Genomic DNA, 21,196 nt, shown 5'->3' on the forward strand with positions numbered 1-21,196 from the left:
ATTTACCACATAATCAGGCACTCTTTTATAATTTCAGTCAACACACACAGGAACTCACAGCTGCATGTCTCTCTTGGCCAAACCCACGGTGAGTTGCTGTCTCACTCTGTTCCCTTCCTGGCAGATTTCTAACAGAAGCTGATCATCCAATCAGAGAGCTCTATTTGAATGCAGATTAACATACAGACACTGTAATGGGAACTTTTAGTCAAAAACACTAGATAAACCCTTCGTTTTTGGATCAAACTTCACACTTTTGATCAGAGCCATGACCTAACATTAAGGCTGTAAACATTTCCATGTTTTTTATCCTCTACCTCCACTCTCTATCTCGGTTGATAACACCCTCATCGTCCCCGTCTCATCTGCCCGCAACCTCGGTGTCATCTTCGACTCCTCCCTCTCCTTCTCTGCGCATATCCAGCAGATAGCCAAGACCTGTCGCTTCTTCCTCTACAACACAGGGGCGTAGCTACGGGTGGGCCTGGGTGGGCCCAGGCCCACCCAATTTCAGCTCAGGCCCACCCAGCTGATCTCTCCAGACTTGCAGCAGCGGCGAACTGGCGGGCAGCGGCACTAAAAGCATAAAGCAGCGAAGCTCTTCGAGTCCGTCCTTCGTTTTCCGTTTCCTGCCCTCTCAGCGTCCCGCCCACCCGAAAGGAAATGACATCAAAGGAAGGCGGGACGCTGAGAGGGCAGGAAACGGAAAACGAAGGACGGACTCGAAGAGCTTCGCTGCTTTATGCTTTTAGTGCCGCTGCCCGCCAGTTCGCCGCTGCAACTCCAGAAGGAAGCCATTTTTTAAAAATCTGTTTCTACTCCCCTGCGCAGCCGTCGCCATTCACTTAAAGCACAGCAAGCAAACCAGTGAGCTGCTGTGCTGTCTGCATCCACGTTGTCTTCTTTATTCAGCAGAGGGTGGTGAGCAGAGGGAAGGATGGGACTGGGAGGGGTAGTGAGCTGAGGGAAGGTGCAGAAGATGGATGGGACTGGGAGGGGTGGTAAGTACAGAGTATGGGGAATGGGGGACTAATGAAGTGGGTGAAAGATGGGGGAGGAATTTAGGAGACTGGGTAACGGAGAGACAGAGGGGGGAATGGGAGTGCTGGAGAGGGAATGAGAGGGAGGTGGTCAAAGGGGAGAAAGGAGCATCGATGGACATGGATGGGAGGACAAGGACCAGGGAGAGAGGAGAAATTGCTGGACATGGAGGGGAGGGCAGGGAAGAGAGGAGAATTTCTGGATATGGATGGATGGAGGGGGCAGGGGAGAGAGGAGAATTGCTGGATATGGATGGATAGATGAATGGAGGGCAGGGGAGTTGCTGGACATGGGTGGATAGAGGGGAGGGCAGGGGAGAGGAGAGTTGTTGGACATAGGTGGATGGAGGGGAGGGTAGAAGAGAGTTGCTGGACATGGATGGAAGGAAGGGCAGTGGAGAGAGGATGGTTGCTGGACATGGGTGGATGGAGGGAAGGGCAGGGAGAGAATTGTTGGACATGGATGGAGGGAAAGGAAGGGAAGACAGGAAGGAGATGCACATGGATGGAGGGGAGAAAGAAGAAGAAATTCTGGACATGGATGGAGGGGAGGGAAGACAGAGGAAGGAGATGCACATGGATGGAGGGAAAGGGAGAGAGAAGAAATGGTGACATGGATGGAGGGGAGGGAAGAGAGAGAAAGGATATATGAGGGAAAAGGAAGAGAGGAGAAAAACAGCACATGGATGGAGAAAATAGGCAGAAGCTGGATCCACTGGACAGTCAAGTCTGCAGAGGACCCAGCTTTTACTTACGGATGTAGAGCAAGAAATGAAGAAGAAAGGAGGAAAGTAAAGAAATAAATGGAAAGGAAGCCCTGGAAACGGAGTTAAGAGGACAGATAGCAGCAGAATCAGATACTGGGCCAGCATGATCAGAAAAACAAAGTCACCAGACAACAAAGGTAGAAAAAAATCATTTTATTTTCATTATAGTGTTTGGAATATGTCCACTTTGAGAATCAGGTGCTCAACATTAAAAGTTTATATTTATTTATGGCATATTATCCCACATTAAACATGAATTAGATTGGAACCTGGGATCATTTAATTTTTTTTTTCCTGGAGAGAGTAATGCATTGCCTCCCCCCCCCCCCCCCCCAGGCTCTCTCCCCGGCTATAGCCAGCTCTGCAATTTTGAGGGGAGGGGGGCGCAGAGGTGGACCGGGGAGAGAGCCTGTTGTTAAACATTTACCAGCAAACCACTGTCTAGTGCCCACCCATCCAACCTGTTGGCCCACCCAAAAATTGACTTCTGGCTACGCCACTGCTACAACATTAGCAAAATCCACCCTTTCCTCTCTGAGCACACCACCAGAACTCTCATCCACTCTCTCATTACCTCTTCCCTTGACTACTGCAACCTACTCCTCACTGGTCTCCCACTTAGCCACCTATCCCCCCTTCAGTCCATTCAGAACTCTGCTGCACGTCTTATCTTCCGCCTGAACCGATACACTCATATCACCCCTCTCCTCAAGTCACTTCACTGGCTTCCGATCAGGTACCGCATTCAGTTCAAGCTTCTGCTACTAACCTACAAATGTACTCGATCTGCAGCCCCTCCTTACCTCTCAACCCTCATCTCCCCTTATGTTCCTACCCGTAACCTCTGCTCTCAAGACAAATCCCTCCTTTCAGTACCCTTCTCCACCACCGCCAACTCCAGGCTCCGCCCTTTCTGCCTCGCCTCACCCCATGCGTGGAACAAACTCCCCGAGCCCATACGCCAGGCCCCCTCCCTGCCCATCTTCAAATCACTGCTTAAAGCCCACCTCTTCAATGTCGCCTTCGGCACCTAACCACCACACCTCTACCCAGGAAATCTAGACTGCCTCAACTTGACATTTCGTTCTTTAGATTGTAAGCTCCTTTGAGCAGGGACCATCCTTCTTTGTTTAATTTGTACAGCGCTGCGTAACCCTAGTAGCACTCTAGAAATGTTAAATAGTAGTAGTAGTAGTTATCCATAAATATGCAAATGAGAACCTCCCAAAAACGGACTAATTTGCATATGATTTAAACAAATCTGAGCATATGACAACCAAGTACAGACTCCCAGCACCTGAATTCTGCAATTAGATTTAATGCAAATACTTTTAAAACTTATTTTTAGCACTTTTAAAATTTCAGGTTCTCTTTAATTTGAATGCTGTTCAAGCTCTGAAGCTCACCCTGAGTGAGGAGTTATCCCCAAACCAAAGCATATATAGCAATCTGGTTGCATTCTCTCAAATAACTTGAAGAGCCTGCCTGCCTCAGTAAATACTACTGCGTTGCTTTCACTGCCGGTTTGCCATGAAAAGGAGAGCAGGGGAGATAGGAGAATCACAACTTCAGGTAAAAGATTTTGCAAGTGAGCGGAAGGCAGGGCAGCGGTGCCCCTCGAAGGCAGGCACCCCCCTGTCTTGCTTACCCCGCTTACCGCATTGGCACGGCCCTGGTACCCAGAACTGGAAGCTGAAGCTGTGCTTGAAGCCAAAGTTGTGCTGGAGCTGGAACTGTGGCTGGAAGCGCTGAACCTGAGCTGGAAGCTGTGAACCAGGGCTGGATGCTATAACTGAGCTGGAAGCTGGAACTGGGACTGGAAGCAGACACTGTGCAAGACACTGGAACCAGGCAAAAAGACAGAGAGCAGCAACTGCAGAAGAAGGCTCAGGGTGATGTCAGAAAGGGGCAGGCCCAAGCAGCATCAACCTGAATCCAGCCTCCACCACATGAGCACGCACAGCAGTTGGCACTCCGGAGATGGGAGCAGCAGGGTGTGTCATACGGGACTCCAGCGCAGAGGTAAAGGAGTGTGAGTGCAACTGTACCCGTACCCCCTCCCCAAAGGGCCCTTCCCACATGCTCTCAGTTTGGGTCTATGGGGAAAGAGGAAATTAAAGCTTCTAACCAGCAAGGGAGCATAAATATTGGATGCTGGTTCCCAAGAATTCTCTTTAGGCCCATAGCCAATGAGATATTGAAGTCTGCCGTAAGCTTTCCTAGAGTCCACAATGTCCTGGACTCCTCATCAGGATCCACAGATACTGCAGAAGGAATAGATGTTTTTTCATCCTCAGATTCAGTATCACAGGCTTGAGAAGAGATACATGGAAGACATTAAGCACCTGTAATCTTAGATGATAGGACACTAGGCCCATTTATCGGATAAGGTCCAATAAACCTGGGTGCAAACTTAGTAGAGGGAACTTTCAGACATAAATTCTGATTGGATAGCCAAACCAGATGTGCAGGGCATCTCTTCTTATCAGCCTGCCTTTTCTAACATTCCGCGGCTTGTGTCACAAGTCTCTTTGACTTCTTCCACTGTTCTTTTAAGATATGGCGGCTGCTTTGATGGCCAGTACTACAACTGCATCAGCTATAGGCAGAGGTTGTTGCCCCAAAAACCTAGAATGAGATATTCCGGAGGACTCACTCAGGCGATTATTGTAGCTGAATTCGGCCCAGGGTAATAATTGAGATCAATCATTTTGCTGAACAGCTAGATATGCAGCTGCGCAGGAAGGTCTTTAGAATCTGGTTGACTCATTCAGTTTGGCCATTGGTTTGTGGGTGGTAGACAGATGAAACGTTCAGAGAATCAGAGAAACTAAATGAAATTGAAGAGTAGCAAATCACCTGGACCGGATGATATTCATCCCAGAGTACAGATAGAATTGAAAAATGAACTTGCAGAACTATTGTTAGTAATATATAATTTATCTTTAAAATCAAGAATGGTACTGGAAGACTGGAGGGTGCCAAATTTTTAAAAAAGGTTCTAGAGGTAATCCGAGAAATTATAAACCAGTGAGCCTGGCATCGGTGTTGAGCAAAATAGTAGAGTTATTCTCAATGGAGAAGGGTAGCTAGTAAGGTTCCACAGGGGTCTGTGCTGGGACCGCTGCTTTTTAACATTTTTAAATGATCTACAGGTGGGAGTAACTAGTGAGGTAATTAAATTTACTGACGACTCAAAAGCTATTCAAAGTTGTTAAATCGCAAGAGGATTGTGAAAAATTACAAGAGGACCTTATGAGATTGGGAGACCAGGCATTCGGAAGGAGGAGGTTGGGAATTACAGACCTGTCAGTCTGACCTCAGTGGTGAGTAAGCTAATGGAAACACTTCTAAAGAAGAGGATTGTGAGATTTCTTTAACTAAATGGAATGCAGGACCCAAGGCAGCATGGCTTCACTAGTGGCAGGTCGTGTCAGATGAATCTGACTTTCTTCAACTGGGTGACCAAACAGTTGAATGTGGGAGGGGCGCTTAGATTTCAGCAAAGCCTTTGACATGGTTCAGCACAGGCGACTGATATATAAATTGAGTGCCCTCGGTATGGGACCTAGATTGGGTTAAAAATTGGTTGAATGGAAGGAGACAGAGGGTATTGGTAAATGGAGCTTGCTCTGAAGAAAAGGATGTCATCAGTAAAGTACTGCAGGGATCTGTCCTAGGGCCGGCTCTTTTTAATGTCTTTGTGAGCGATATTGCTGAAGGGCTGTCTGGTAAGGTTTCTTTCTTTGCGGATGATACGAAACTCTGCAACAGGGTGGACACTCTAGAGGGTGTGAATGACATGAGGAAGGACCTAGCAAAGTTGGAGTTATGGACCGATATTTGGCAACTAAGGTTTAATCCCCAAAAATTCAGGGTCATGCACTTGGGTCGCAAGAATCCGAGGGAACGGTACAGTATAGGGGGTGAAGTGCTTCAGTGTACGAAGGAAGACCGGGACTTGGGGGTGATTGTGTCTGATGTCCTTAAAGCTTCCAAACAGGTAGAAAAAGCGATGGTCAAAGCCAAAAGGATGCTTGGGTGCATAAAGAGAGGCATGACCAGCAGAAAAAAAAGAGGCAATAGTGCCATTTTATCTCTAGTGAGACCCCATTTGGAGTACTGCATGCAGTTCCGGAGACCGCACCTACAAAAAGACTATACACACAGTCAGTCCAGAGGGCGGCTACAAAATTAGTACACGGTCTTGCAAAACTTTTAGGGATAGGCTTATGAACCTCTGGAAGAGAGGAGGGAGAAAGGAGACATGATAGAGACGTTTAAATATCTCAAGAGCATTTATGTACAGGAAGAGAGCCTTTTTCAATTGAAGGAGGACTCTTGAATGAGGGGGCATATGATGAAGTTAAGAGGGAATAGGCTTAGGAGTAATCTAAGGAAGTACTATTTCACAGAAAGGGTGGTGGAGACATGAAATGGCCTCCCGGTGGTTGTGGAGTCGGACTGTTCCCGAATTTAAAAAGGCATGGGATAAGCATGTGGGATCGCTTAGGAAAAAGGTTAGAGGTACACAGGATGGGCAGACTGGATGAGTTTCTATGTTTCTAGATGTTTCTATGTTTCTAGATGACGTTTAATGTGAGCAAGTGCAAAGTGATGCATGTGGGAAAGAGGAACCCAAACTATAGCTACATGATGCAAGGTTCCACATTAGGAGTCACCAACCAGGAAAGGGATCTAGGTGTCATCGTTGATGATATGTTGAAACCTTCGGCTTAGTGTTCTGCAGCAGCTAAGAAAGTAAACAGAATGTTAGGTATTATTAGGAAAGGAATGGAAACAAAAATGAGGACATTATAATGCCTTTGTGTTGCTCCATGGTGCGACCACATCTCAAATATTGTGTGCAGTTCTGGTCACCGCATCTCAAAAAGATATAGTGGAGTTAGAAAAGGTACAGAGAAGGGCAACAAAAATAATAAAGGGGATGGGATGACTTCTCTATGAAGAAAGGCTAAAGCAGCTAGGTCTCTTTCAGCTTGGAGAAAAGACGGCTGAGGGGAGATATGATAGCGGTCTATAAAATAATGAGTGCAGTGGAATGGGCAGACGTTAATCACTTGTTTACACTTTCCAAAAATAGGACTGGGGGCACGCAATGAAGCTACAAAGTAATAAATTTAAAACAAATCAGAGAAAATATTTATTCACTCAATGTGTAATTAACCTCTTGAATTTGTTGCCAGAGAATGTGGTAAAAGCAGTTAGCTTAGCGGGGTTTTAAAAAGGTTTACATAGCAAGAAAAGTTCATAAGCCATTGCTTAATTCTAGGATAAGCAGCATAAACAGTATTGTACTGTTTGGGGATCTTGCCAGGTACTTCTAACCTTGATTGGCCACTATTGGAAACCAGATTCTGGGCTTGATGGACCTTCGGTCTGTCCTAGTAGGGCAACACTTATGTACTTGTATTTACACTTGGGATTGGCATTGTTAAATATGCTCAAGAAGAATCATGATATGGAATGTATTTTTTAAGAGCATATCGAGGTCTGGTTGACCATTGTAAACTTGAGGGAAGTGATCTGAGATAACCAAATTAAGAACGTGAGTGGACAAAGAAGAAGTAGGAAACTAGTAGGTAAGCCTTACTTTGGTGGTTTGAAAAATAGTGTAGGCACTGCACCTCCATAGAGAAGGCAGGACCCTTTAGTTGAAAAGACTGAGCTTTATTGTGAAACCACAACATAAAATTTTATATATCCTCCTGGTTTCTGAGCTCCTGTGCAAGAAGTCTACATATGTAACATAGTAGATGACAGCAGATAAAGATCTGTACGGCCCATCCAGTCTGCCCAAAAGAAATCACAAGGGACAACAAAGCACATGAGACAACAAAGAAGGGAAGACTACAGAGAACTTTTTAAAACACCTTTTTGTTCCATTGGAAGCTTCCTTTCCATTGTTATTCTGTATAACACCCAAGCTGTTAAACTTCATTATGGAAATTAAAATGACAGAATTCTAGTTGCATTTCCCATTGTTTTACAAACACTGGGGAAAGAACAAATAGTAAGATAAGGATCATGTAAATAAGTATAAAAATTAAGAAAAAGAAGATAATCTTGCCCTTGTTACAGGTCACTAATGAAATCCTTACCTTGAGTACTAACTAAGTTCAGAAGACCTGATGTTCCTACAGAGACTGAGAGGATGGAAATGGTTAAAAGAATGACTACCAAAATGACTACCAAACAGATGCAGGTCTAAGACAACCAAAATGTACTTGCCGGAAGAAAGAAGAGACAGAGTCATTTTTACTGAAATGCAGTAAACTTTGCACTTATCATAAATTTAACACTAGGGGCAGGAGCCATTTGCCATTTGGAGGGGGCATCAACCTGGGCGACAGCAGAGAGGAACCGCTGCCAGCGGTGGCTATAATTATAGCAGTGTCAGAGCCCCAGTTAGGCCCTGGGGGAGGGTATGTGATGGAGCAGGAATTTTCTGCCAGAGAGCAAGGTTTTATTTTTTTTTGGGGGGGGGGGGGGGGGTCAGAGAAGTAGATTGGGGCATCAAGGACCTTGATTGAGGTGTTTCTGTAAATGTTATTGGGGTTGCTGACCAGGGCTAGAAAGAGTCTGTGACAGGGGAACAGTCCGTGTTGCTTTAGTTATTTTCTACCAATAATGGCTATATGTTTGGCTGCGTTACTGGCAGTGATGACAGCTAGCACGTTATTGACCCTCACATAGGCTGTCACAGTCAGCCATGCCTCCACTCACCCTGTCACGCCCAGATCCCACCTACTCATTATGCAGTTAACGTGGGATTTTTACCTCAGTAGCTGCCTTTTTATGTTTCAACAATTTTTTATTGAAGACAAACTGAACTTACACTTCACAATAGGATGTACCTGATAATCAGAAATACTGTATCCTGTTACACTCTGTGATACCTTATTATACATTGCTTCATCTTCAAATTTGTATTTTCCTCTCCTCCTATCTTCCCCCCTCCCCCCCCCCTTTTCCCCTTCCCCCCTCCCCTCCCCCAAGGATTACACTGCGTTTATTACAAATTCCTATCATATGACATCATTCTGGCCCATCATAGCTTGTTAAGTACAAGACTTCTACCACGATGTGTAAGAGTACTTATAAAGGGTCCCCAAATCTTTAAAAATCGATTTTTCCTTTTGTAGGAGCTTTTAGCTTCTTTCAGCTCCCACATCAACAATTGGTGTATTTGATTTCTCCAATGCCAGTACTCAGGAGGATCAGATGTAGTCCATGACTGCAAGATACATTTCCTTGCAAGTAAATACAATTTGCGGCAAAGTAGCTTTTCATCTGCCCTCACTCCCCTAAAAGAGTCCGGGCAATCCAGGACCAATTGTATAACTGTTCCTCGGACCCGCCGTGACACCACAAGGGACACAAAGTTCTCCACTCTTCTCCAGAACTGTTGTATTCTTATACATTCCCAAAATGCATGATAGTAAGTATTTTCAGTGCTATTACATTTCAAACATATGGGCGTATGTATACCTCCTGCTCTAAATAGTTGTACTTGCGTGAAGTATGCCCTGTATAAAACCTGGAAAGCGCATTCTCGATAAAGTGCCCCACTTATCAGTTTAGGTATTCCTTTTATATGAGCTACAATATCCCAATTTGCAAGACTTGTCCCCACATCAGCTTCCCATCTTTGTCTAAGCTGGGCTAACTCTGCCCCAGGTCTTAACAACCATATCTTCCCTTGAATGGCAGAAACGGATGGGGCTTCTTCTGAGATCTCTATAAACAGCTCCTGAATCTTTTTACCTAAACCATTTTTTAGTGCTTCAATATCTAGGGTCTTGATATAGTGTTTCAACTGACAGTGAGCATATATATCGCCCCATGCTAATTCCCCCTGTTGGAATATTTGCCCTAATTGTTTGATCTGACCCTCTGAATTAACCACCTGTCCTATGTTCCTAATACCTGCCTGTGCCCACCTCACAAAAGCCTGATTCTCTAATCCAGGTTGAAATCCTGGGTTCCCCACAATAGTGAGAAGCCCTGTTGTGTGTACGTCTCCCCCCAAACACTTCCCCAGGAACTTCCATGCAGTCTGCAGTGGTCCTAAAAGCGTTGACTGCCGAATAGCCCTTGGCAGTGTTGGTCTATTTGTATGCAATAAGGATACCAATGTATATGGTTTAAAAAGATCTTCCTCCACATCGATGGGTGTATGATAATCAGTGGAAAGCGCCCAGTCCCTAACATGACGTGAGAGACATGCTATGTTATAATATTGCATATTAGGTAACCCCAGCCCTCCCTGCTGCCACCCTCCCCATAGACGCGTTAAACCTATTTTGGCCTTTTTGTGTGCCCAGCAGAATTTCGAAACTAAGCGATAGAAAAGTCTTAAGTCCTTTTTTAACAAAGCTAATGGTAAGATTTGTAACGTATATAACCATCTGGGTAGGATTACCATTCTAATGAGACATATCCTTCCCGATAGGGACAGTGTCAGTGGGCGCCATATTTCCAATTGCTGCTCTGTTTTGTCCAGAAGTCTTTTAACATTTAAACTATAAAGGTTCTTTGTCTGTGTGGTAAGTAAGACCCCCAGGTACCTAAACGATTCCACCTCCCACCTCAGCGGGAATTGGTCCGACCATAATCGCTTCGTGTTTTCCGGTATCGCTAATGCTTCTGATTTTTCAAAATTCAATTTGAACCCCGAGAAAGTCCCAAACTCCTGAAAAAGTTCCAAGAGAGCTGCCAGGGACTCCTGCGGTTCCGTAAGTAATACCAGGAGGTCATCAGCGAACGCCGCAACCTTAAACTCTTGAGTCCCAAACGGCACCCCGTGTATCGCCCGACATGAGCATATATCTCGGATCAAGGGGTCCAGATACAGGGCAAATAGCAGGGGAGACAAAGGGCACCCCTGCCTGGTCCCCCTTCGTATCTCAAATTCTCCAGAGTTTACCCCATTCACCATCACTCTAGCCCTTGGGTCAAAGTATAAAGTTTTAATCGCCTGTATAAACCATCCCTGAAATCCATATGTATGTAGGACAGAAAACAAAAAAGGCCACTCCACGCGGTCAAACGCCTTTTCCGCATCAAAACTTATCATAATTGAGGCCTTACCTGTCCTCTCTATTCTTTCTAAGGAAGCTAAAATACGTCTTAAATTCCTTGTCACCGATCTTCCCTGCACGAACCCCACTTGTGCTTCATGTACTATATCTGGGAGCACTCCACTCAATCTATTGGCAAGTATTTTTGCCAATAATTTTACCTCTTGATTTAGAAGGGATATAGGTCTATATGATGTCACTAGTGTAGGGTCTCGTTGTGGTTTTGGCAATACTATAATTTGAGCTAGGTTAAGATGACTCGGCAAACGGCCCTGTGTTACCCAGGAATTAAATGCTTTAGTCAGCACTGGCACTATAGGGTCTCCCATCATTTTGTAAAATTCTGCCTTAAGTCCATCCGGGCCCGGTGTTTTCCCCATCTTACTCTTAGCAATAGCCCAGCTAACCTCATCCGTGGTAACAGGCCCATTCAGTCTTTTGTTGTCTAATTGTGTTATGGTAGGTGTTGTAATATTACCCAAATACAAATCACTTGCTAGGCCTTCCTCATCCTCTGTATCGTATAATTGTTCATAAAAAGTTTTAAATACTTCCCTAATTTCCTCATCGGTGTGAAGAAGTTGCCCCCCCTGTCGAAGTGTCAGTATTTGTCTCTTGATTTTCTTTGGGGATGCCAATCTCGCCAACATTTTTCCGCCTTTATTCCCATATTTATAGAGATGATATTTATAATACTGTTGTGATTTGACCGCTCGTTCATGAATTAACGAATTTAAAGTAGTTTGGACTGCCAGGATGTCCCGCTGGACTCCAGACGAGGGAGTAGCTGCCTTTTTAATGCAGGACACAGTAGTGTGGGTCAGCTTACTAAAAGGACACCTTAAATCAGCGATTCGCAAACTGGGTTCCTAGGAAGAAAGTTTGTTCAGGGGTTCCTTAAGAAATTAGATTATAGGATCTGTTTGTATGAATATATATGTTTACAGTTCTTTCCTGGTTCACAATCTATCTCCCAGACCTTTTCAGTTATTCCACCTTGTCAAATCAGGGAAAGAGTAAACAAGCGATTCACGTCTCCCCATTCCACTCCACTCCACTCATTATTTTCTAGACCTCTGTTCATAGGAGCCAGCTTTTCAAAATTATTGGGGGTGCTAAACCCAATGGAAATGACCCCTCCCTGAACACATACAAGGAATTTTTCTCAATATTGGGGGTGCTCAAGCACCCACAGCACCCACAGAGTTGGCTCCAATGCCTCTGTTATCCTCCTCAGCCATCTTTTCTCCAAGCTGAAGAGCCACTTTGGCCTTTCCTTGTAGGAAAGCCGTCTTATCCCCTTTTCATTTTCATTCTAGGGACTACGTTTTGGCACCCCCAAGCAGAGAAGCTAGAACCTTTGACTCTTGTGAGGAAGATGTTTCAGGCTCCTATGCTCATGTCACGTATACAATCTTACCAGCTCTTCACGAACATCTACTTACGGGCCTTGGTGTGCAAGATTTGGCTGACTCCCACCGGAGCAGGCCAAGTTCCTTCTCCAATTGGCCAAGCAGCAGAAGGTGTGTCGTAAGTTCTTGGCTGGGGCACTTGTGGCATCCATGATTTCTGCCCAAAGTATAGTGATGCACAGACTCTCATGACTGTGAGTCTTTGACTTGGAACCAGCGGTTCAGCAGAGGTTAGCGGATTTTGGAGAGAAGGTTGAGGAGGTTGCTGACCAAATAAAAAAACATACTGATAATATATAATATTAATATATTAATAATATTAATATAATATAATATATAAACAATATAATTGTTACAATGTATTAAATTATAAGTATTATCAAAATTTTTACTTTTGACTTGTGTGTGTGTGGGACGGTCTTTAAGACCGTTTGCCCCGGGCCCCCTTATAACCCACTTCTTCAACTGGAGCATTGGCTTCCAGTCGCAACACGTATAAAGTTCAAGGTTCTCTGTACTGATTCCTTATACTCCACTCCAACACATTCCCTGCATTTTTCTGCTGCTAATATTATGGTTGTTCCCTCTCTCCTGGGAAACCTCTTTTAGCTTTTTAGGACCCTCTCTCTGGAATGCTCTTCCCTCGCACATTTGACTAGAATCATCATATTCAAAGTTCAAATCCCTGCTCAAAACCCACCTTTTGTCCAAAGCTTTTGCTTAACCTGTTCTGTGTCCCTCCCTCCTTTCTGCATCCTACCTTGAATAATTTTGTTTTTAGTATTCTAAACCAAGCAGCAGCCACTTTGGACCCCGTGCGCTATATCAAGCCTCTGGAATAAATAAATAAATAATATTAATTAATTAATTGAGTATTCTTCGGTGTATGAAAATATATTTTAGGGGTTTCACCATCGTAAAAAGTTTAGGAATCACTGTCTTAAATATTTAGAATGTTTCAATAATATACAAAAAGGAACTATATTTCATAGAAAAAAATCAATAGAAATAGAATAAAATAAAACAGAAAATAAAATAAAATGATACCTTTTTTTTATTGGACTAACAATAATTTTTTTTAGTAGCTTTCAAAGGTAGCCCTTGAAGAAAGCCTACCTTCGAAAGCTACTAAAAAATGTATTAAGTGGACTAACGGCTACCACATCTCTCTACTTATAGAAAAAAAATGAAATTGAAGGACAAAAGTATTTTGATTGTCCCACTCTTGCCTGCCCTTGTGTACTTCTTTTCTGGTATTTACTGAGAATGTGGAATATGTCTGGATTATTCTATGTAAGAAAATACGAGACCATAGTTGTACTGTTATCTCCAACTCAAGCTAACAGGGCTCATTCAGTGATAAATAAAGATACATCATTGGTCTCTAATCCCCTTTAAAAAAAAACTCTTTAGTGTCTATGGCTGATTATAAACTCTATGGGCCCAATATTCAGCTGGCAGTGGGCTGCACGTTTGCTGTTGCTCGCGGCGTTCAATCCAGATATTCAATGCCGGGCCATATCTGGCGGCCAGTACTGAATATCTGGGCTTATTTTGGCTGCTAAAAAGTTAACAGGCTATTCCGATATTCTGCGCTAACTGGTTAGCTTTTTAGCGGTCAATGCTAGGCCTGCTATTTAAGCTGGTTTGGCTTTGAATTTCTGGTTTGGCTACGTCATGCCATCCCTGGCCGGTTAAGTAGTTATGAATATCGGGGGTAAGTTCCTGTAGAGTGCCCAAGCACAAAATAATGTCTCCCTGATATTCAGCCAGTGGCAAGCAGTGTGGTTAGCTGCCACTGGCAGTGCTGACCCTGGATATTCAATGCCAGGCTGTGTCCAGCTTATGGCATTGAATATCTAGTTTCAGTTTTGGCTGCTGCAACTTAATCAGCTAAGCGAATATTCAGCGCTAGCCATTTAAGTTAATAGTGATTAAAGATAGACCTATCTTAAGTGCTCAAGCTAAGCGCTGATATTCAGTGGAAATACCGGCTATATCATGCTGATAACTTTGGCATTTGCAACATTTCTCGATCAGCGCAAACATACATACAAACTTCATATATTCATCAAATAGTAAACTCAGAACTTTATTATGAGTGGCAAATCTTGGCCACAGCTTTATTCAATTTTCTTTCACCAACAACAAATCACTTCATTCGTAAATAATTAAACAAATTCAATTACTGACTAGACTGTATCATACTAGTCAAGTCCATAAGTTCCCACATCCAGTTCCCTTTCTCTCCCAACCTGCGATGATGCCAGACTTTAATCACTTCACTCATAGGCGCCGACTCCGTGGGTGCTGTGGGTGCTTGAGCACCTCCAATATTTTTAAACCTGCCCTCGTTGCCTTCCTGCTGCCCAGCCAGCTCAAAACTAATTTTACCTGAGTGAACGGCAGTGAAACAAGAAGAGTACAGCTGGCTCCGTCTTCAGCTTCTCCTTCCCTCTCAGCTCAGCTGTGGTCCCGCCCTCATTTCCTGTTTACGCAAGGGCGGGACGCTGAGAGGGAAGGAGAAGCTGAAGACGGAGCCAGCTGTACTCTTCTTGTTTCACTGCCATTCACTCAGGTAAAATTAGTTTTAACTAGTCAAGGCTTTTTGATTTCATATTTTAATTACTTTTTGAATGTTTCTTTGTGTCCAAAGGGTATGTACAAAAGTTTATTTGCTTTTCCCAGTCCTCTCCACTCTCAATCAGTAACATACACTCATGCCAGCAGGGGTGGATTTTTCAACAAGGGAAAAGATTTCTCTTCAAGGACCAAGGTGTGTAGTCCCTGCCCTGTAATCTTCACTATCAGTAGACACGTGATTCTTCCATAAAGCATGGGCTTGCTGTTTGTTATAGTTTCGGTGACACAATGTGCCATGACACCCTTATTAGGAGCCACTATGTAATAAGGATGCTTTTGTAGCAGTGCCAGGAAAGTTTGTGAGGACTGAGGACAAAGAAAGGGGAAAGAGATTTGAATGTAGCTCCTGCCTTTTTAGTAGCTGATCAAGGTTGTTATATTCAGGGCCTTTGGGGTTTGCCTGGTGCTGGTGGGCTTAAAATCTGTTTGTACTTGAGGCAATGGAGAGTTAAGTGACTTGCCCAAGGTCACAAGGAGCAGCAGTGGGATTTAAACACTGATTCTCTATGTAATCCCCTAGGAAATCCCTCTACTGCAGGACAAAGTTCAAGAGATTTCCTGTGCTTCACTAGAATGACTATGATGTTGAGGGGTGAATCCTGCAGGCAGACTTGCCTAGCCTGGCCCAAAATGGTGGGGTGTGGGAGACAAGTAGAGAGCAAGAACTTACTAGGGTCTTTGTTGCCTGTTCCACACAGAAATCTGATGTGCTGAGTGGGAATCCCATACATGGAGTTGAGATGGCACTAACAGTCTTTAAAAATTACTTCTGCTGTGGAGCAGGGGCACTGTAGAAGAAACTTGTCTCCCAACCTGCGAAATGAGGAGAGTAGTAGTGTGATACCCAGTGGGAAAAGGTCACCCTGGAGAGCCTTCCTCTTTGAGCTGGAGGCTGGTTCTAAGAGGGTCCAAATAGGGAAGAATTGATGGAGGGGACCCTATACAAACTGGCTACAGCTAGTCCACCTGGTCTAGGGTTGGGCAGATTCATACTGTTGAAGAATATGGAAATGATTCTGTTCACACTGAAACTTAGTGGACAAGTAATTTCTTTTTGGAACTCTAAATATTGGACTTTTTTTTCTTTTTTGTGTGTTTGGAATCACTCAAGTTTGTACCTATTTCATAGTTATTTTACCTGGTTCAATAAAAGCTAATGAAGTTCACTCCAGTGTCTGTGGATTGTCCCCCCCCCCCCCCCCCCCCCCTGTTGATATAGACCCGATGAGAGGGTGAGAATAGCCTTGTAGCCTACCAGGGCTAGAAGATGCAGAGAAATCCTTGAGCCAGATCTATTCCAGTCTGCATAGACAGGGGACTGGAGAGAAGATTCACCTGTCAGAAAGACAATAACCCTGCGTGCAGTGCAAAAGCAACAATGGAGTGGTCCAGTGAAAGCCAGACTTGAATCCAATGGAAAATCAATGGCAAGACTTAAAGACTGCAGTCCACAGACGATCCCCAGCCACCCTGAAAGAGCTTGAGCCATACTATTTACTTATTTATTTGTTGCATTTGTACCCCACATTTTCCCACCTATTTGCAGGCTCAATGTGGCTTACATAGTACCGTCAAAGGCGTTTGCCCAGTCGGTGGATAACAAATACAGAGTTGTATAGTGATCGTATGAGGTATAAGTGGAGGGTCGTAATGGATGAAGATTGCGTGTTGTCCTGTTCGATCATAGTCATGCTGTGTTGGTAGGTGTAGAGGGTTACGTGGGGTCGTTGGGGTAAGCCTTTTTGAAGAGGTTGGTTTTTAGTGATTTCCTGAAGTTCAAGTGGTCGTGGATTGTTTTCACAGCTTTTGGGAGCCCATTCCATAGTTGTGCGCTTATGTAGGAGAAGCCGGCGAAGTTGTTTTGCATTTCAGAAGAATGGGCACAAACTGTGTAGAGCTGGTAGATACTTTTCCCAACTGCTTCATATCTGTTATTGTAGCAAAAATGGCCACCGCCAAGTATTGTGTCAAAGGGTGTGAAGGCTCAGGGGGAACAAGAAGTTTTATTGTTTTCTTATCAATTTGAAATTATTTATAGCATTATTCTTTACAAAAAAGTGCAGGCTATGTCACATAAATCAGTTAAAACAAGCTGATAGTTTAATGCATTTTGAATTAAATATGTCTTTTTAGACAACAGTAAAATATTTACAAGGGTGTGAAGACTTTTGCACGGCCCTGTATCCTCCACCCCTCTAACTGTCCTGACCTGAGGAAAGAGGTTTTGGCCTTTGAAAGCTAATTGACCAGGACACTGTACCAGTGATTTCACAGTGAGAATCCTCAAAGGTAACTTTAAAACCATACAAGAACGTAAGACCTTTGAAGTCAGAATGATTGAATATTTTAACACCCAACAGAAAGGACTTAACAAGGATCTGGGGTTCCTAGCCCATTATAAACCATAAAGCTGTATGTCTCTGTTGATCACCCTCCCCTCACCTATCCACACCCACCCTGTTAGAATATCAATGATATGCTTTGATGTCCCCATGCATACTTCCTACCCACCCCCCTCCTCCCACCCTGTCAGACTGTCATAGTAATGCTTGAATGTTTTCACTTATATACACTGTCAGCTAGCACATTTGCTTATTTCCGATCTGAGGAAGAAGGGCAACCTTTGAAAGCTAATCAAGAAATGTATTAAGTTATGTCCAATAAAAAAGGTATCATCTTATTTTCTTTTCCATGTTTTATTTTGTTTGATTTCTATTGATAACCTTAAGAGTGGACTAACACGGCTACCACACTCCTCTACTTAAAGCTAATTGAAAAATGTATTTAGTCCACTAAAATGATATTACCATATTTTCCATTTTTTGTTTTATTTGTATTTGTTAACCTATAGTATAGTGATTGAAATATGTCAGTTTTTGAAATTTGCATCTCTTTATATTTGCACAGTACAGGGGGACTGAGGGGTGGGACTGTTCAGGGAAGAAGTCCTGGTGCAGGTTGCAGGTAGCCTATGAGTGGTGCTGCACCTGCCCAGGTGAAAACTGCAGTAGACAGAATTTTAAGGTATGGGGGGGGGTGGGGGGGGACGCACTGCCTGTAAAAAAAAAAAAAAAAAAAAATTTCAGCACCCCCAATCATTTTGCAAAGTTGGCTCCTATGACTTCACTATTCCTTCCCACCTCCCTTACTCTGAAAGCATGACAGTGACACATGTGCTTCATCGGCAAAAGTTGGGACTTCCCTATGTTATACAGCTAACCCACATGGAGAAAAGGAGAGGGAAACCAAGGATACTAACCTCCTTGAGCCCTGTGGAGACCCTGACCATCTGTCAAACTACCCTGGAAAATTTCAGAATTCAGAGGCAAGGAGGTCTGCTTTGACAGAATCTGTGACATTGGAGGTGGACTGTAGCATTGAGGGAGTTTCTCTTAGTTCTCCCTCTTTTCTTTTTTTACATTTGTAACCTGTGCTTTCCCACTCATGGCAGGCTCAATGTGGCTTACATGGGGCAATGGAGGGTTAAGTGACTTGCCCAGAGTCACAAGGAGCTGCCTGTGCTTGAGGTGGGAATTGAACTCAGTTCCTCAGGACCAAAGCCCACCACCCTAACCACTAGGCCACTCCTCCACTCCCTCTTGCACATCACCTCCAATGCTGGGTAGTGGACGTATGCCGACAGGGACGCAGTGCGCAGGGGCGCCCGGCAGGGGTTCGGCTTCTGCCACTGATAGAGGAGGACATGTGGCTGCGCAAACCCTGAGAGGAGATACTTCAGAGGTGAACCAGGCGTTTCGACTTGCTTCCCCTCCCAGCCAGGGTTCTACTCCCAGAAGCAACGGAGAAGTGATGACAGCTGTGCTAACATTAGAACTTTTATGGGATGTGATCCAGGGACTAAATTCTTCTCTCCTTCAGGTATCTAACACATTGAAAGGAGAAATTGTGGAAATGAAACAATCTTTTCAAACTTTGTGATAATGTTGATAACTACTTCCAGAGAACTGTATCATTAGAAGGGGAGGTAGCCCACATACAAAGTTTTTCCTCATTGGCTATTAAGGACAGAGATGCACAAGCTCGTAAGTTGGAGTGCCTGGAGACCCAACGAAGGAAAAGCAACTTGAGGTTTTTAAATTTCCTTAAGTCACCACTCATCTCAGCGCTTGATTTGCTGAAGAAATATTTTGGGGAGGTATTGGGAATACCAACTGAGGGTTAGCCACCCATAGTCAGAGCCCAATACATTACAGGCACTTCCAGACCTATCATAGGACTTCAATCTGATATGAACTTTACCGAATGTCTAGAAAATTCTTTGGAAGTGATAACGGAACGGACTACCTTTCTAGTGACATTTGCATTAGAACCAGACAAAATTATTTTTCGCATTTATTTTCGCCATATGAATGCAGAGTTTTTGGCAGCAAAAATTAAAAATTTTCCTCACCTAGCCAGGGAAACACAAAAAAGAAGGACAAAATTCTTGGTTTTAAAACCTAGAGTTCTTAATTTAGGTGGTATATTTATGTTAAAATTCCCTTGCAGGTGTTTAATTTCGTTTAACTCAAATAAATTTTTTTTAATCCAAAAAACTGCTGGAGTATATTAATTCTAAGGCGGGAGTTATAGATACCTTGGTTGCATCTAATAATTGAACTCTCTGTATATCGGCTGCGAACATTTGGCTCTCTACTGCTCCATTGATATAATAATTTTTTTGTATTTCTTTATTTCTTAGTACTTGGATCTAAAATTGTGGACAAAGTGGAAATAATTATTATTGCAATTTATTATTATTTTTCTTGTTAATTAAGTTGTGATAGTGCTTAAACATTTATGTAAATATATAAATGTAAAATAAAATATATTGAAACATAGACAGCTAACCCAAGATGCAATCCCCAGTTAGATTCAGCTGCGCTTCTCCGTGCCCAGAAAATGTAAGAATGTCCTCACATCCATAAGACCAAATCATGAGCTTTCAATCTGGATGACACTAAAAGAAATCATATATGACAATGTTAAGGAATATAAGATTTAAATGTCTCAATGCCAGTGACCAATTCACTTAATCGCTTGTGCTGAAAAACCTTGAGAAGCAGCAAGCGAAGCAGCCCCAATTCTAAATGAGTGAGGTCCAAAACATTTGGAATTCAAACCCAATCTTTCTAAACAAACGTTTAGAATTGCACTAAATTGAAATCTTGTGAGAGGAGACCCATAGTTATGACACAACCAATAAAACCCAGACTGAGGGCACAATTTCAAAAATACAACAGGCCTATGAACTAGACAAATAGACAAATTAGCAACTCTCCTCAATGATATCCATACTTCCATATCTTTCTTGTCAGTTTTTGAATGATGAATACAAAAAGAAAAACAACTACATCATCAAATAATAGACCAAACTCACCATTAGCAAATTTTGATGAAGCAACTAGCTCACTCCAAAAAATGCAAACAAAAAGGCCACTTTGAATAACGCCACGTTGTAAGCTGAATCACACACAGACGATAACATTTGAAACAACTTCACAAACAACTCTGGTAAAATATGGTGCTTCAATGCACACTGATCTTCTGTCTTAAAACATCGAGCAAAGCCTTCAACCAACTTTTTAACAAAAACAATCTAGTTGGATCAGCAAAACCAAAAATCTTACTTGATAATACAGCATTCATAACAGCTTTAGGTATTTGCAATCACTTGCTCTTAAGATAAACACCACCACGACCTCAACTGTAATAGGCTGCCAAAATGTAACTTTGGTCTGACCAATAACTTCAATAAAGTGCTTCCACCACCTTTCATATGATTTCCAAGTGTTTTTGGTTAAAAATAACTTCTTAATTTGATGACTGTACTGGAATCACTTCCCAAATTTCTTCTAGAATTGCAGTGGGGAATTTTTCTGCACCAGGAGCTATGGTTCAAAATCTCGCCCACTGAAAGTGAGATAAAGAACCTGCTATACCATTATAAGATCCTGGCAAGTCTAGCATTAACGTTACATTCAATTTAAAACAACGCAACACTAAAATTCGAATACACTCTACTAACAAAGCAGAATATGCAATTTGCTTAGTACATTTAACTACTGCACTATTATCAGAATGTAGTACCACTCTCCTATTCTGCAATTCATTACCCCAAATAAATAAAGCTATAATAGCCAGGAATAGCTCTAAAAAAAAGTTATATTCTCACATCATCAACTTTCACACCAAGCTTTTGGCCAACTTGCCTATAGGCAAGCACTTAT

At 43.1% G+C, this 21,196-nt stretch overlaps 1 protein-coding gene across 2 annotated transcripts in view; it reads left to right on the plus strand.

Annotated features, from left to right (window-relative positions):
* The window catches only part of LOC115475840 (trypsin-like), a 386,859-nt gene that overhangs the window by 304,319 nt on the left and 61,344 nt on the right, over positions 1–21,196 (plus strand). The window contains exon 2 of one of the 2 annotated variants that reach the window (XR_003943109.1): positions 7,910–8,099. The exons of the other annotated variant lie outside the window; for it this stretch is intronic. The gene's annotated coding sequence lies outside the window, so the exon portion shown is untranslated. The remainder of the gene's footprint in view (positions 1–7,909; positions 8,100–21,196) is intronic. 2 annotated transcript variants of the gene reach the window in all.

Source organism: Microcaecilia unicolor, chromosome 8, assembly GCF_901765095.1.
Source record: "Microcaecilia unicolor chromosome 8, aMicUni1.1, whole genome shotgun sequence".
NCBI classification, from domain to species: Eukaryota; Metazoa; Chordata; class Amphibia; order Gymnophiona; family Siphonopidae; genus Microcaecilia; species Microcaecilia unicolor.